At 41.2% G+C, this 5,009-nt stretch overlaps 1 long non-coding RNA gene across 1 annotated transcript in view; it reads left to right on the forward strand.

The window, feature by feature from the left end:
• The window catches only part of LOC108524187 (uncharacterized), a 19,203-nt gene that overhangs the window by 8,923 nt on the left and 5,271 nt on the right, over positions 1–5,009 (forward strand). The window contains exon 3 of the long non-coding RNA XR_001883996.1: positions 4,070–4,153. This is a non-coding gene — a long non-coding RNA (uncharacterized LOC108524187). The remainder of the gene's footprint in view (positions 1–4,069; positions 4,154–5,009) is intronic.

Consider the following 5,009-nt stretch of genomic DNA (forward strand, 5'->3'; position numbering starts at 1 on the left):
GAAAGCCCCCGTCCAAAAAAAAAAAAAAAAAAAAAGTGGATATAAATAAACCAGTTGTCCCTTACATGAGTAATTTTATGCCACACTATAAATGAGTTATTCTCAAATACTTTTTTTTAGCCTTTCCTGCTATATAATCAAATACTTCTAAGATAAACTTTGTTGACAACATAATATGTTAACGTTACAGGACAGAGAAATATGTTACAGGAAAGGGTCCGGATCCAGATCGCAAGGGAGGGTTCTTTTGATCTCGCACAAGAAAGAATTCAGGGCGAGCACATAGTGCAAAGTGAAAGCAAGTTTATTAAGAAAGTAAAAAAATTAAAGAATGGCTACTCCATAGACAGAGGGGCCCCGAGGGCTGCTAGCTGCGCATTTTTATGGTTATTTCTTCAAGTCTGCTAAACAAGGGGTGGATTATTCATGCTTCCCCTTTTTAGACCTTGTAGGGTAGGTTCCTGACGTTGCCGTGGCATTTGTAAACTGTAATGGAGCTGGTGGGAGTATAGCAGTGAGGACGACCAGAGGTCACTCTCCTAGCCATTTTGATTTTGGTAGGTTTAGGCTGAGGTAGGGTAATTGCTTGACACCGGGAAGCAAAAGTTGCAGTGAGGTGAGAGAGCGCCATTTCACTTCAGCCTGGGCGCCCAGAGAAACTTCATCTCAAAAAAAAAAAGAGAAAAAAAAAAAAAAAGAAGAGGCTGGAGGCAGTGGCTCATGCCTGTAATCCCAGCACTTTGGGAGGCCGAGGTGGGCAGATCACTTTCTTGAGGTCTGGAGTTGGAGACCAAGCTGACCAACATGGCAAATCCCGTCTCTTCTAGAAATACAAAAATTAGTTGGGCGTGGTGGCGCCCGGAGTACTACCAGCTACTCAGGAGGCTGAGGCAGGAGATTCACTTGAACCCGGGAGGTGGAGGTTGCAGTGAGCTGACATTAGGCCACCACACTCCAGCCTGGGATACAGAGGGAGACTCCATCTCAAAAAAAAAAAAAAAAAAAAAAAATTAAATTGGAATTACTTGATTTCTTTTTTCTTTTTTGAGACGGAGTTTCACTCTTGTTGCCCAGGCTGGAGTGCAGTGGCGCAATCTCCGCTCACTGCAACCTCCATTGTATCTCTCAGAGATGGGGTTTTACCATGTTGGTCACCCTCATCTCGAACTCCTGACTTCAGGTGATCCACCTGCCTCGCCCTCCCAGAGTGAGGGAGGCACCGTACCCAGCCTGATTTTGAATTACTTAATTGACTACTGAGATAGAGGTACTATCTTTTTTGTTGTTTGCATTCCAAAGACAGAACTCCCAAGTCCTTTAGAAAGATACCCCTGGATCACCACGAAGATGAAAACAAGTTTTATTGTTGCTAAAAAATACCACTTCTGAAGACAGAGGAAGTACATTTACAAATTTTCTAAATAAATGTCCTGAGAAAAGACACAAAAGGAAGGAAAATCTTTTCCTTTATTCTCAAAGGAGGAATTCTGCCTCTCACTTATTTGCTTGTTTGAGACAGGGTCTAGCTCGGTCACCCAGGCTGGAGTGCAGTGGGGAGATCAGGGCTCACTTCAGCCTCAAAATCCCTCGTTCAAGTGATCCTCCCACTTAAGCGCCCAGAGTAGCTGGGACCACAGGGATGCACCACCACACCTGGCTGACTTTTTTTACTTTTAGCAGAGAGGAGGTCCCCTTATGTTGCCCAGGCTGGTCTTGAACCACCTGCCTCGGCTTCTAAAACCGCTGGGATTATAGGCCTGAGCCACTGTGTCTGGTCTCATTGTAAATTTGAAGTTTCTTCTTAATTTTAACAGAATTTGTATTGCTCTGATAGAGGTTCTTTTCAAACTCACATCTTATCCTTCTGAGTGCCTCAAACTAGAGCCTGTTCAGACACGTTATAACAAGTTTATATCAGTTCATTTTGGTGCAAAAGTGTGAAATTTATGCACAAATTTTCATATGTATTTTCCATGAACTTCTTGAAGACCCTTATACTAGCAAACTATATTCAAGAGGATATAAAAGGGATTGTAAACATTCAAGTGCTACTTATTCATGGGATGCAAGGATGGTTCAACATACTCAAATCAATGGGATACACACTTGCACAGAATGACAGATAAAAGCATTTCACAAAATTCAATATCCATTCTTCATAAAATCCTAAACAATATAGGTAGAGTTTTACCTCAAAATATAAAGACCATCCCTGAAATGACCACAGCTGAAATAACCAATAAAGGAAAATGGAATGCTTTTCCTGTAGGATCTCACATGATGCAAGAATGCTCTCATCCCTTATATTCAATAAATACTGGCTGTCCTAGACAGAGCAAAAGAAATAAAATTCATCCAAATCAGAAAGAAATAAGTAAAATTATATTTGTTGGGGCAGGGCTCATGGCTCACACCTGTAATCTCTGCAATTTGGGAGTCCGAGGTGGGCGGATAATGAGGTTAGGAGATCTAACATAGGAGATTCTCTTCAAGTTCGCTTCAAGGTTTTCACTATACTGGCCCACCATCTGGGCCAACATGGTGAAACCCCGTCTCTACTAAAATAAATCAATAAATAAATAAATTAGCCAGGTGTGGCGACATCTGCCTGTGGTCCCAGCTACTCAGGAGGCTGAGAGAGAAGAATTGCTTGGATGCGGGAGACAGAGGTTGCAGTGAGTAAAGATCATGCCACAGCACTCTAGCCTGGTGACAGAGTGAGACACTGTCTCAAAAAAAAAAAAAATTATTTCTTTGTAGGTGATATGACATTCCACATAGAAAATCACTGGCTGGGTGCAGTGGCTCACACCTGTAATACCAGCACGTTGGGAAGCTGAAGGGGGGTGGATCACCTGAAGTCAGGAGTTCAAGACAAACCAGGTCAACATGGTGAAACCCCATGTCTACTAAAACACAAAAAAATTATGCGGGCATGGTGGCAGGCACCTGTAATCTCAGTTAGTCGGTAGGCTCAGGCCAGAGAATCACTTAAACCTGAAAGGTGGAAGTTGCAGTGAGCCAAGATCGCGCCATTGCACTCCAGTCCGGGTGACAAGAGCGACACTCCCTCTCAAAAAAAAAAAAGCAAAAAAAAAAAAACAAAAAAAAAATGCTGGGCATGGTGGCTCATGACTGTAATCTCAGCAATTTGGGAGGCCAAGGAGGGTGGATCATGAGGTCAGGAGACTGAGACCATCCCTGCCAACACGGGGAAACAGCATCTCTACTAAAATACAAAATTAGCCAGGCATGGTGGCATGGGCCTGTAGTCCCAGCTACTCAGGAGGTTGAGGTAGGAGATTCACTTGACTCAGGGAGGCGGCGATTGCAGTGAGCCGAGATCACGCCAACACACTCCAGCCTAGGTAACAGAGCAAGACTGTCTCAAAAAAAAGAAAGAAAGAAAATCACAAAGAATCAACCAAGATTTTACTAATATACCCATTCAGTGTATTTGCAGAATACAAAAAATCATCACCCAAAATTAGTTGAATTTCCTTACATTTACAATAAATAATGTTAAAAGAAACTTATGAACACACTTCAATTTGCTATGAAACTTAAAGAAATACTTACAAATAAATTGAATTAAGGAGGTGAGAAGCTTGTACCTTGAAATCTACCTTGATCAAAAAAACTAAATAGACATATAACAAATATTGATGGATTGAAAGTATTAATATTGTTAAATGATTATTCAAACAAATGTGACTGAGATTCAACACATACCCACAAAATCCCTATCAGTTTTCTTAAAGAAACAAAACACAGGCTGGGAAAATGACTCACATCTGTTGGCCAGGCTGCTCTCAAACTCCTGACCTCAAGTGATCTATCCGCCTTGGCCTCCCAAAGTGCTGGGATTACAGGCGTGAGCCACCCTGCCTGGCCCAATCTTCTAAACATAAACACTTTAATGTCAATTAATGCTTGAACTCAATGTTAAGTCAACGCAAACTCAAGTCAATGCTGAATTGACTCTAATGCCAATTAATGTATGATGGTTTGCTATACTCATGGCATTGGGAACAATCATCTCAAAATGAATTTTCTGATGTTCCTCAAGGAGTGACCTCGAACTGAAGACCTTGCCACACTGATGACATTTGTAAGATTTCTCTCCCGTATGGATTCTCTGATGGCTAATGAGGTGCGAACGTGAAGTAAAGGCTTTGCCACAATCATCACACTTGTGAGGTTTCTCTCCTGTATGAATTCTTCTGTTTTGCATAAGATGAAGCTTGACTGAAGACCTTACCACAATCATGACATTTGTAAGGTTTCTCTCTATTGTATGAGTTTGCTGATGAACTGCAAGGTATGAACAATGTCTGAAAATTTGCCACATTTATCACACTTTTAAAATCTCTCTTCATTACGGCTTCTCCAATGATTTGCAATGGTTTTAGTGTTATTGAAGACTTTGTGGCAATCATTACATTAGTGAAGTTTCCCTACACCATGGATTGCCTGATGGTAAGTGTTGACTACCCACCAAAAGCTTTGCCACACTCATTACACTGGTACGGTTTCTCTCCAGTGTGAATTTTAGTATGTTGTGTCAGGTGTGAATCACACCCAAAATCCTTGTCACAAACTCTTACATTTGTAAGCTTTCTCTCCAGTATGAATTCTCCTGTCTTTTGAGACTTGATTTGCCACTGTAAACTTTGTCACATGCTTCACATTTCTAATGCTTCTCTCCAGTATGAATTCTATGATGACGTGCAAGCTTTGCTTTTCGATTAAAACCTTGCCACATTCATTACACTTGTAAGGTTTCTCTCCGGTATGAATTGTCTTATGAATTACAAGGACTGAATTGTGACGGAAGGTTTTACCACACTCATTACACTTGTAAGGTTTCTCTCCAGTATGAATTCTATGATGACATGCAAGGTGTGCTTGTTGATTAAAACCTTACCACATTTATTACACTTGTAAGGTTTCTCTCCAGTATGAAGTCTATGATGACGTGCAAGGTTTGCTTTTCGATTAAAACCTTG

The sequence above is a fragment of the Rhinopithecus bieti genome, unplaced genomic scaffold (genome assembly GCF_001698545.2).
Source record: "Rhinopithecus bieti isolate Rb0 unplaced genomic scaffold, ASM169854v2 scaffold_82268, whole genome shotgun sequence".
NCBI classification, from domain to species: domain Eukaryota; kingdom Metazoa; phylum Chordata; class Mammalia; order Primates; family Cercopithecidae; genus Rhinopithecus; species Rhinopithecus bieti.